The sequence below is a fragment of the Schistocerca piceifrons genome, chromosome 5 (genome assembly GCF_021461385.2).
Source record: "Schistocerca piceifrons isolate TAMUIC-IGC-003096 chromosome 5, iqSchPice1.1, whole genome shotgun sequence".
NCBI classification, from domain to species: Eukaryota; Metazoa; Arthropoda; class Insecta; order Orthoptera; family Acrididae; genus Schistocerca; species Schistocerca piceifrons.
The window spans coordinates 596574920-596587992 of NC_060142.1; the positions used below are offsets into that span (position 1 = coordinate 596574920).

At 44.5% G+C, this 13073-nt stretch overlaps 1 protein-coding gene across 1 annotated transcript in view; it reads left to right on the forward strand.

Moving 5' to 3' along the window:
* The first annotated feature begins 2121 nt into the window (after positions 1–2121).
* LOC124798633 (G1/S-specific cyclin-E) overlaps positions 2122–13073 on the forward strand; it is a 176005-nt gene continuing 165053 nt past the window's right edge. The window contains exon 1 of the mRNA XM_047262118.1: positions 2122–2141. The gene's annotated coding sequence lies outside the window, so the exon portion shown is untranslated. The remainder of the gene's footprint in view (positions 2142–13073) is intronic.

Genomic DNA, 13073 nt, shown 5'->3' on the forward strand with positions numbered 1-13073 from the left:
CAAGAGGCGCCATTTCAATGATTTATACCGCATTTAAGGAGAGCGGAAAAACATCATCATCAAGTCACAGTGCAGAATTAAGTGTGCATTGAGTGAACGTGTCGGATGGTCATTGAAGAGTATTGTAGTCAGACATTTTAACCACTAGGCCACGATAAGAGTGGAACAAGGCGGGGGTTCGGTGATAATTTGGGCAGCCGTTTCGTTGTGCTGCATGGACGCCTTGGTTACTCTGTAAGATCGCATTACTGCCAAGGACTACGTGACCATTTCGACTGATCTGGTCCACCCCATGGTACAATGTTTGTTCTCCGATAATAATGCTGTGTTCAAACACTGTAGGGCTCCTTTTCACACAATTCGCATCGTCCGGGGATCGTTATGCGAGCACGTGGACGAATTATCGAATTTCTCCTGGCCACCACAGTCGCCAGGTTTTAACTTTATTGAGCCTTGGAGGGAGGGTTGTGTGATCGCTGTTCACCATCAAACGTCGCCACCGGAACTTCCCACTATTTTGCAGGATGAATGGTTTCAGATTCCCTTGAAAACTGCGCAGGACCTATGTTTATCCATTCCGAGACGCATGGAAGTTGTTTAGAATGGCAGCGGATTTCCTAAACCGTATTAGACGTGGTAATGCGTTGCGTTTATTGTGTTTCCATAATTTTGTCCACTCCCTGTATGTACAATGTAACTTTTAATCCGATTGCAAAGTGTTTGCCGGCCGGTGTGGCCGTGCGGTTCTAGGCGCTTCAGTCTGGAACCGCGTGACCGCTACGGTCGCAGGTTCGAATCCTGCCTCGGGCATGGATGTGTGTGATGTCCTTAGGTTAGTTAGGTTTAAGTGGTTCTAAGTTCTAGGGGCCTGATGACCGCAGAAGTTAAGTCTCATAGTGCTGAGAGCCATTTGAATCATTTTTGCAAAGTGTTTATTCATATGACCGGTTTAGGTTCCATCTTCAGATCTGATATTTCGGTTACAGGAGTAACCCGTCCAAATACGGCAACTTTCAGTTGCTGCGTCACATGTCACATGTGTCTGAAACGGATCATACGAATAAACACTTTGCAGTCAAGACGGGTTACCGAGCGAGGTGGCGCAGTGGTTAGCACACTGGACTCGCATTCGGGAGGACGACGGTTCAATCCCGTCTCCAGCCATCCTGATTTAGGTTTTCCGTGATTTCCCTAAATCGTTTCAGGCAAATGCCGGGATGGTTCCTTTGAAAGGGCACGGCCGATTTCCTTCCCAATCCTTCCCTAACCCGAGCTTGCGCTCCGTCTCTAATGACCTCGTTGTCGACGGGACGTTAAACACTAACCACCACCATCAAGACGGGTTAAAAGTTACATTGTAAAATCACTGATCGCGGCTATCCTATCAGACGTTATGTCTGTTTTTGCAAACCCTGTATGTACGCCTCTGTACACACTTCTTCACCCAAACATTTATTTCTTCTTAACTTTTTGCTTTTCGTCACGATTTTTCTTTAATAACGAAGACGGTGGCGGCTGTTCTACTTTTTAAGCACGATTATGTAAACATCCCGTTGCCTATCTCACGAGGCGATTCTAGTGGAAATGCTTCTGCAAGTAACTGCAGCAAGTTGCTGAAATTAATTTGGCCAGGCGATGTGCAGAAATAAAGTGGCGCAAGTTTTTGTTCTCGTGTAAACGTCTCGGCAAGTGCTTGCAGAAGCTACTCGCCGAAGTTAGTAGCTAGTGGACACGCGCATGAAGTTAGACGTCGCAGAAGCCGTCGGCCGGCAGCGAGGTCTCTCGTGACGGGAGCCGAGTATTCCCGCGAGGGGGAAAGTGTGGTTGTACTGGTAAGGAGCAATACCTGTGGTCCTTTTGTGCTCGCTTCACCTTTCTGCGGGGCACGGGCCCAAGACCCCCGGTGTTACGTCAGAGCGCCACGCACGCGCGCCTTCCCTTCTCCACACACGCATACACGTTCGTACACGTACCGGCTGGGGGAGGCTCCGTCTGGACGGTTGGCAGAGCACCTGGTACGGCCAGTCGGAAGGAGTGGCCCGCGCAGATCTGAGCGTAGCTGAGCTTCCGCGAGCAGAGCCTGCCATGATCGTGGTCTCCGCGTCTCCGCCGACACTGACGCTTTGCCTCAAGTTGCCTCTGTGAGTACCGCAGCACTGCGATGGGTGGGCGGCTGCGTCTCACCTGCCTGCCACGCGACTCGCAAGCGACACGTGCGGCCAACCGTCCTCAATTTTTGGCAGCGCTTCCGATTCTCGCAGGCCTCCTTATCCGCCGGTCGCCTTTTTGTTAACGAAGTGACTGCGTGGAGCCATTGAGTGCGTGCAACCATTACCGTGTTCGAAACTTTCAACGAAGGAGCAACAGAATGGAAATTCGATTGAAGTGATTACCTGACATCATTGCACTCAGGTTTTCTCGGCGTGATCGATCAATGGTGTGCTTCCGGGTGTTCTGCCGAGTTCCATTTTATGCACAATATTTCATCGACCGATCCAGCCGTCTCCTTTACATGCAGCAAGTTTCCGCTGTTGCGTGTACTCTCTGCCTGGATTTGAATTAGACTCTCGACTATTATTGTTGGTGTCGCGCCGCTGTTACTGGCCGGTTTTATTCACTCTTGTAAATGTTACAAGAAAAAGATGCTCTCGAAAACTCGTTGCTAGTTACAGAAGTTGCTTACAAGGGAACCTCCCCATCGCACCCCCCTCAGATTTAGTTATAAGTTGGCACAGTAGATAGGCCTTGAAAAACTGAACACAGATCAATCGAGAAAACAGGAAGAAGTTGTGTGGAACTATGAAAAAAATAAGCAAAACATACAAACTGAGTAGTCCATGCGCAAGATAGGCAACATCCAGGATAGTCTAGGCTCAGGAGCGCCGTGGTCCCGTGGTTAGCGTGAGCAGCTGCGGAACGAGAGGTCCTTGGTTCAATAATTCCCTCGAGTGAAAAGTTTAATTTTTTATTTTCAGACAATTATCAAAGTTCAGGCACCCACAAATAATCAACTTCGCTCTCCAAAATTCCAGGACATGTTCAGATTTGCTTGGACATATGCAGAATTTGACGGTCTACACACGGAAAAATTTGAAAACGTTAAAAACAGATGTTTTGACAGAGCACAGGGAAAACTGTGTGACTGTGAAACTGTTGCATTCATTTGTTTCTGTTTATGTGACAAACTCTTATGTTTTCATCACTTTTTTGGGAGTGATTATCACATCCACCAGAAAACCTAAATCGGGCAAGGTAGAAGAATCTTTACCCATTCGCTAAGTGCAGAAGTTAGGTGGGTCGACAACATATTCCTGTCATGTGACGCACACGCCGTCACCAGTGTCGCATAGAATATATCAGACGTGTTTTCCTGTGGAGGACCTTGCAATCAAATGTTTTCGGTTCCCATTGGAGAGGCACATCCTTTCGTCTACTAATCGCACGGTTTTGCGGTGCGGTCGCAAAACACAGACACTAAACTTATTACAGTGAACAGAGACGTCAATGAACGAACGGACAGATCACAACTTTGCGAAAATAAAAAAAGTAAACTTCTCAATCGAGCGAAGACTTGAACCAAGGACCTCTCGATCCGCAGTTGCTCACGCTAACCACAGGACCACGGAGCTCCTCAGCTCACGCTATCCTGAATGTTGCCTATCTTGCACATGGACTACTCAGTTTGTATAGTTTGCTTATTTTTTTCATAGTTCCACACAACTTCTTCCCGTTTTCTCGATTGATCTGTGTTCAGTTTTTCAAGGCCTATCCACTGTGCCAACTTATAACTAAATCTGAGGGGGGGGGGGTGCGATGGGGAGGTTTCCTTGTTCGAACTAACAAATTTAACATAATGTTAGGAACTAAACGTAACTGGAAAACAGTTTACAAACGTAAACGTAGGATGAATAAGAGGAACAAAGCTGGTATTGAGCCTGTTGAGTAACGCCAAGGCTCAGCGCCACACACAGGCACTCCCGGCAATCTACACCACGCCGACTGTGTTCTTCAACAAATAGAGATAGTTCAGAGGTTAGTACACCGAACTCGCAGTTGGTAGGACGGCGGTTCAAGCCCGCGTCAGCCATCCAGGTTTGGGTTTTCCGTAATTGCCCTAAATTGCTTGAGGCAAATGCCGTGATGGCTCCCTTAGAAGAGCATAGCTGATTTCCTTCCCCATCGTTCCCTAATGCGAGCTTGTGCTCCGTCACTAATTATCTCGATGTCGACGAGACATCAAACACTAATCTCCTTCGTACCTCTGGTAGTCATATCCTGGAAAATCCTGAACCCGATTTCGATTTCCAAATTTCACTACGCCCTTCAAATGATTCAAATGGCTCTGAGCACTATGCGACTTAACTTCTGAGGTCATCAGTCGCCTAGAACTTAGAACTAATTAAACCTAACTAACCTAAGGACATCACACACATCCATGCCCGAGGCAGGATTCGAACCTGCGACCGTAGCGGTCACTCGGCTCCAGATTGTAGCGCCTAGAACCGCACGGCCACTCCGGCCGACCACTACGCCATTCGATCCTCTTTTGTTTTCACGAGTCCGCACTGATAGTTTGTGAGACGCAAATTCTCTCAGCGTTTCCTAGCTCTGGCGGATTTAACGGTCAGCGTGATTTTAATAAACGGAGTGCTGAATTCCAAGCCTTGTTTAAATTCGTACTTTCGTCCTTGTTTATTAGGTTTTCTGTCGTCTTTATTTCCACAGACTCTTTAATCATGCTGTTCCAGGAATTTTGCTTTCGCACTACGATACTGCTCTCGACGTATTTCATTTCATCATTATATTCGAGGCACTGTAATGTTAAAGACGATCTAATTCTCTTAACCGCTGGTGTGTATTGCGTTCCATGTAAACATGGTATATTTCTTACCTGTGGCAGACCATTGGAACAGTCTAGGGAGACCTAAAGAGCATCAGTGACACACTCAAATAAAACAACCGAGCAAATTAGCAGTCGTCGAGCACTGCCTCGAACGTAATCACGAAATGAAATATGATGAATCCACTGTCGTGGTGTGCAAATGTCAAATTCTTGCGACAGCACAATTTAGAAGTCTATCGAAATAAATGTGTCAGGAAACCTAATAAGAAGGCGTGAAAGTTTCAATTTAAATAACGCTCGGATTGCGACAGTCAGTATATTCCGGCCATAGCATCCACCAGAGCTGAAAAAAAAAGAACAGAGAGAATATACGGTTCACGGAATATCTTTGCCAACTCTAAAAACAAAGGAGCATCAAAGGGTGCAATGGGCTTCGGGAATCGAACTCGGCTATAAACAGCGGCGCGAAGTCAACAATAGTTGACAGGCTGGGTAGGGAGTGTAGGCAGTGTGTACATAGTAACCGCAAAACTCTCAGCACCTGAAGAAGACGACTGGGTCGACGTCGCAATGTTGTACAGATAATGGAGACAATAACTTGGCAGAACACCCGTAAGCACAGCAGTGACTCCGTTTCGTGCTGTCTGCTCGGAGGTGCTCAGATGTTCGCTGTGACGAATTGGCGACAATGTGCGTTGGCCTATAACGGACAGTTGGCAAATTAACTGCTTGCGCGTGTGTACTGAAATGAGCTATGTTACGTGCGTTCGACGTAAGTCACCTTGCGAAATGTGGCACAGGACACTCTGCTATTATAATTTTTCTGCTTTCCTGTTTGAATCGCGAATGGTGTGTGGGAAGAAGGACTGTCGGCGAGACGGATTGCTGATGAATAATTCATGCGTCCGTTCTGACCGGTTGTTTGGCGATCGTTCTTTTGGGCGACCGAACGTAATGCACTTGTAGTAAAGACACAGCACTCGTTTTCAGAAAAAATTGAGTTCATATCCCGCCTGTCCTTCCAGATATAGGTTTTACCATTCTCTCCTAAACCACACAAAGTGGGGACAAGTTTTATAATTGCTTGCTGTTCAGAATGCAATAATGCTCTGTAATTGTTATACATTATTAAAGCTTACGACGAAATGAATTGTAGGCATCAAAAGATAATCTAACAAACATAACCTAAGTTCAAATGGCTCTGAGCACTATGGGACTTAACATCTATGGTCATCAGTCCCCTAGAACTTAGAACTACTTAAACCTAACTAACCTAAGGACAGCACACAACACCCAGCCATCACGAGGCGGAGAAAATCCCTGACCCCGCCGGGAATCGAACCCGGGACCCCGGGCGTGGGAAGCGAGAACGCTACCGCACGACCACGAGATGCGGGCGTAACCTAAGTCATAAGCACATTCATAGTTACTGTCTAATTATAATATGCTTAAATCTTAATAGTTAGTAACTAGAACACAACACTTGCTTAGGTAACTACACATAACTTTCAATATTCAGTTATTCATCCCACTATACTTCTGCATCCTTTTAAGTTTAAGAGGTTATAGAATTCCGAAGAACTATATTTCAGATTAACTTTCACCAGGATTATTTCTTTCAAAGTGTCTACTTTCATTTCAGTTTTGATGTCCGTTACTTATTCATCAAAGAAAATGCGAGCTTGACTGCTGTATTTGTAACTGAAATACGTGACACAAACTCCACAATGTTAGAAATATTTTCATAAGGTATATGTCTGACCGTGAAGTGCTGGAACATTTGTAGTCAGTGTGTATCAGTGTCAGTTTTTTCTGTGCTCTATTTCTCTATTTACTGAGGTGTGACAAACTGCTGCATATTAACGCGCTCTCTGAGCAAATCTTTATCATTAATTTTGCAGTTTGATAACACATTTTAAGAGACTCGTAGCATTTTTGTACCTAATCCCATGTAGGTAAATAGCGCAAAAGAAACCATATGTAGTCTGAAAAAACATTAAATGATCCGTACAGCGTTCGATGTATTGTGCACTGCCATCGTAAAATTCACACACGGTTTCAGTGAACTTAATAACGTTTATACTCGCTAAGATTCAAGTTTGCTTAAAGCATTTCATGTAACATGTGGAATGAATCTAGTTTTTCGTTTTTCTGTCATGTTCATTCACGAATCATGAAGTGCTTCTCCGACCTCTAAAATTGAAACGTGTTGTCCACCTACCTTCAATACTGCCGCATGAAGGGCCTTCGCTACTCATCCAAACGGAATACACGCGAAAACATCAGAATTACCGCTAAGCAAATCCACCTCAGTGACATCAACCTCAGTAACATCAACTTCGCCTCATATAAGCACATGAAAAAAGTTTTACATCACCTCGGTTCTGAGAGTTCCGGAACCTGTACAGAAAATTGGAATAGAGAGCAGCATAAACATCATTTCCGCCCTTTTTATTGCTCATGAAAACCACGCATTGCATGTTGCACCACCATAAAGCGAGACCTTCGGAGGTGGTGGTCCAGATTGTTGTATACACCAATACCTCTAATACCCAGTAGCAATCCTGTATTCGTCGTGGAATACTACCCACAAGTTCATCAAGGCACTGTTGGTCCAGATTGTCCCCTCCTTAACGGCGATTAGGCGTAGATCCCTCGGAGTGATTGGTGGGTAACGTCGTCCGTAAGCAGCCCTTTTCAATCTAACCCAGGCATGTTCGATAGGGTTCATGTCTGGAGAACATGCTCTCTAGTCGAGCGATGTCGTTATCCTGAAGGAAATCGTTCACAAGATGTACACGATGGGGGCGCGAATTGTCGTCCATAAAGACAAATGCCTCGACAATAAGCTGTCGATATGGTTCACTATCGGTCGGAGGATGGCATTCACGTATCGTACAGCCGTTACGGCGCCTTCCATGAGCACCAGCGGCGTACGTCGGCATCACATAAAGCCACCCCTTACAGCAGGGAACCTCCACCTCGCTGCAGTCGCCGGGTAGTGTGTCTAAGGCGTTCAGCCTGACCGGGACGCCTCCAAACACGTCTCCGACGATCGTTTGGTTGAAGGCATATGCGACACTCATCGGTGAACAGAACGTGATGCCAATCCTGAGCGGTCCATTAGGCATGTTGTTGGACCCATCTGTACCGCGCTGCATGGTTCAAAATGGTTCAAATGGCTCTGAGCACTATGGGACTTAACTGCTGAGGTCATCAGTCTCCTAGAACTTAGAACTACTTAAACCTAACTAACCTAAGGACTTCACACACATCCAAGCCCGAGGCAGGATTCGAACCTGCGACCGTAGCGGTCGCGCGGTTCCAGACTGAAGCGCCTAGAACCGCTCGGCCACACCGGCCGGCGCGCTGCATGGTATCATGGTTGCAAAGATGGACCTCGCCATGGACATCAGGAGTGAAGTTTCGCATCATGCAGCCTATTGCGCACAGTTTGAGTCGTAACACGACGTCCTGTGGCTGCACGAAAAGCATTATTCAACATGGTGGCGTTGCTGTCAGGGTTCCTCCGAGCCATAATCCGTAGGTAGCAGTCATCCACTTGAGTTGTAGCCCTTGCGCGGCCTGAGCGAGGTATGTCATCGATAGTTCCTGTCTCTCTGTATCTCCTCCATGTCCGAACAACATCGCTTTGGTTCACTCCGAGACGCCTGGACACTTCCCTTGTTGAGAGTCCTTCCTGGCACAAAGTAACAATGCGGACGCGGTCGAACCGCGGTAGTGACCATCTAGGCATGGTTGAACTACAGACAACACGCGCTGTGTAGCCCCTTCCTGGTGGAATGACTAGAACTGATCGGCTGTCGGAGCCCCTCCGTCTAATAGGCGCTGTTCATGCATGGTTGTTTACATCTTTGGGCAGGTTTAGTGACATCTCTGAACAGTCAAAGGGACTGTGTCTGTGATCAAATATCCACAGTCAACGTCTGGGAACCGGGGTGATGCAAAACTTTTGTTGATGTGTGTGTTACGAAAGATCTCGATCTTCAATGAGTGATGAAGCAGGTCGTGTCAACGCATTTCGTAATAATGTATAGCGCTTCATGCGATACGATATTGAAATAAAGTATAGATACTTGCTAGAAATATAAAAAGTTAGATGTTGAAGCCGCACATTGAAGAGAATTTGATATGATTTCTAAAAACCGGAACATTTAGGCGTCCCAGCAGAACCCGATGGGACAAGGGGACTTCACTCAAAAAATCGGAACTGTTCAGGCCAAATTAGAACGTCTGGTCACTTTACACAAGCTAAAGCCAACATGGTTCCGGTCGACTTCCGTCGTCAAGCTTCTTCAATGTGAGCTTGTCCTCCGTTTCCATTATCCCCATCGTCGACAACAGTTTAAAAGCTAATCTTCCTTTTTCCGCCGCATTGGACATGCTATATATCGCTTTCCAGGCACAATGGAATATTTTGTAGCCGTATTTAAACGATTAGTATAGTACTGATCCTGCAGCCTTGCTGATTTTTTATATTTATTTATTTTAACAACACCTCTAGCTGCCCGGGTGTTTAGCCAGCTATATTTTTATTTAATAATTTTATGAAGTTTATAATTATTTGTTACGGGTAGATTGAGTTTCCCTTATGTCGCTGTCGTCGTAATTACAAATTTCGGCCTGTTGTTCTTCGTCCGTCGTGATGTGGTGCTTCGACGCTCGCTGACGATTTGCAGGTAACTGGCTGGCTAGATTCCCGTTTCCTGCAATTGATTTTCACAAGTAGGTCTACAAAGTTCTTAAATATACAGTACAAACTGAGCCTTTTTCTCCCAAGATTTAATTACACTAATTGTTACATCGGATTTTATATCCAAAAAGATTAGAAATTATCGACTATTAAACCCATTTAAAAGAGTAGGAACACAGCAACATCAGTAATCAATGTATTTAGGGACGGCTTCAATCTCTAGCCGTGTAAGTCATGCATCAAAGTTCACAAGTGCACGTGATATTTCTGTGGTAGTGTTATTATATACTATTTTATATAATCCACAATTTTCCATGTAGATCGTCATCCTTTTTCTAAGTTCTAAATTTGTTAGTGTTAACTGTTCATGTCGCTTGAACAGAGCTAACATATTTTTAATATATTCACTATTTAGAATCTGTTCTAGTGCCTGAATATGATTTAAAAATACGTCGTTACTTACTACTGGCTCAGAAAGTAGTATACCAGAAGTTTGACACACCACATGGGCGTCAACCGCCCCAAAACGCAATTCCTGGAGTTAAGGTAATATTCGAGTTCTGTTAATCTTTTTGTAAATGAAGAAATTTTTTCCCGTCTTCGTGCAGCACTATGCAAATGGAACTTTGTCTATGCCATTACTTCTGACACAGATGAGTAATTTTCAGGAACAACCTATGTTCCAAAAATCTGTTTTTCCACTGTTGCTTATCTGAGCTTGGGCGACATCCAGCATCACGCTTACGATAATTCACCGGTACTCGTTATTAAGTTCGTTAAAATACGTAGTCCCAAATGCCACGTACTATATTCGTCTAGGACTGCTACTTTTGTTGAGCATGCTCATGACTGCGAGCCTTGTGTTACTCATTGTAAGTCTTTAAGGGGTTCATCATTACAGGTAAATAACTTGCAGAAACTAGCGATTAACGCTGTGAATACAGCTAATCAGTTAATGATTAAATTACTCCTCAGTTAAACGTAGACAAATGCCCCCTCTGTTTCTTATTCTGGCATCTGTTGACCAATGTGCTCCTGCCTTGAAGTCAAACAAATACCTAGGTACTGTGGACAGAGTTTTCCCATCTCGGAATTTACAATTTTTTAAAAATATTTTTGGATTTTGGTCTAGATTTTCGGCTGTCGAACAAGGTTCGTGACACTTAAGGGTCGAGGAATTCTTTCGGAGCTTTGCCTTCTGGCTAACACAACGATAATAGCCGAGAATTATGTGGTTTAGGTCTACCGGTCATGAAAGGGGATGTGTGCTGTATGGAGAGGTTAAAAATGGTTCAAATGGCTCTGAGCGCTACGGGACTTAACATCTTAAGTCATCAGTCACCTAGAACTTAGAACTACTTAAACCTAACTAACCTAAGGACACCACACACATCCATGCCCAAGGCAGGATTCGAACCTGCGACCGTAGCAGTCCCGCGGTTTCGGACTGCAGCGCCTAGAACCGCACGGCTACCGCGGCCGGCTGAGAGGCTAAAATTTTGATTCTTTGGAGATGTACAGAATAACTCTCGTGCTGATTTTGTCTTCTTGTTATTGGAGTTATTTTATGTCGGAGATGTTTGAACTCTTGAGTACCGTGTTATTTTAGTAATGAGCGCCTGAATGACTGCAAATTACCGTCCCTTCCTGATGATACCATTTTCTAAGTCAACAACAATGCAGCAGTTGTGAGGGTACAGTTATCTTTTTTGAGTCATAGACGAGCATTTGAATACCGTTCGTACCCTCCATTTCAAACTATGTTTTGCCAAAATATAGCTGTTGTTCGCTAGTTAAAATATTAGTGTATGGCTGGTTTTGTTCGGCGTCAATTTCATGTTCGAAGTACTGCTGGGACGTCGTGCTGTGACGCGAGATCTGTATTCCTTTCCCCTATTTCAGTTAAACGTTCCCGAATGCTCTCTCTGTTATTTTCAGCAACCTCTGAATTCTTTAATTTATCCAATCCCATCTTCATAATTTGCTATATTTTTGCAATTCCTTCAGTTTTAATCTACAGTTCATAACTAATAAATTATGATCAGAGCCTACATCTGTCCCTGGAAATGTCTTACAGTTTAAAATCTGGTTTCGAAATCTCTGCTTTACCATTATATTAGCGATAGTAAATCTTCCAGTGTTTCCATGCGCCTTCCACGTATACATCCTTCTTTAACCAAACGTAAGCAGTGATTAAATTATGTGCTGTGAAAAATTTCTCTTTCACTTCTTTTCCAGAGTTCGTGTTAACGCAGTAGTTTTCCTTCTCTTTCCTTTCCTACCATCGAATTCCAGTGACGCCTCACAACTAACTTTGCTCCTTAACTATATGACTAATTCCTTGTATCTCATCGCACTTTCTTTCAATCTCTTCATTATCTGAGAAACTAGTTCGCACGTAAACTTGTACTACTGCGCCACGATAATGATATTACTATTCTGTTGATAGCAGCTTATCCGGATACCTATTTCTCACACATTATCAGACCTACTCCTGCATTACCGCTGTTCAGTTTTCTGTTTATAACCCTGCACTCACTTGATCAGAAGTCCTTTTCGTCTTGCCACCGAACTTTATTAATCCCCGCCAATCTAAAATTAACCTATCTATTTCCGTTTTAAATTCTCAAATCTACTTACCCGATTATGAGATCTAACAGTCCTCGCCCCGACCCGTACAACTCTAGTTCTCCTCCTGATGTCGACGTCCTCTTGAGTAGTCCCCACCCGGAGATCTGAATGGGTTACTACTTTACCTCTGGAATTCCTTTCCAAGGGAAGGCCTCCATCGTATAGTCACACGATACAGCTGCATGTCCTTGGGATAAATAACGACTGTAGTTTTACCTTGCTTTCGCAATGCCAGCACAGCAGGGCCATATTGACTGATATTACGAGGCAAGATCAGCCAGTCATCCAAACTGTAGCCCCTGCAACCAAAGAAAAGGCCCCGATTTGGGAACCGCATGTTACTCTGGCCTTTCCACAGATACCTCTCACCAGTGGTTGCATCTACGGTGCATCTATCTATATCGTTGGAGTACGCAAGCCACACCAAGCCGACAAGGTCAATTGTTCATAGAGGGGGGGGGGGGGTGCTGAAGTTTCTCAACATGCCTATTACAGTCTTCTGTGGCACCCCTCTTGACAAAAACTCAGTATTCAGCTTCCTCTATAGCCCAAACCTGGTGTGAATCTCATAGACTGTGGCAAGATTTACGCAATACATGGCACAAATACTTTATAATCAGTCTATCCAGACACAAAATTGCGCTTCCCAATATTATATCAATGACTCAAATTATAACGCTTCCTTTCCCAATTACAGAAGCAGTGCAATCGTTCACATCCTTAGCTGGTGGTTCTCACTACCAGACATTTCTGACTCATTAAATTTGAAGTGACACGAAGTAAAAAGCTCGTATTCTCGTTCTTGCCCAATTACAGTCAGTTGCCACTTTTTGTCCCAGGATAAGCTCGAAAAATGCCTGTTTGGGTATTCTTTCAATTCAGTTC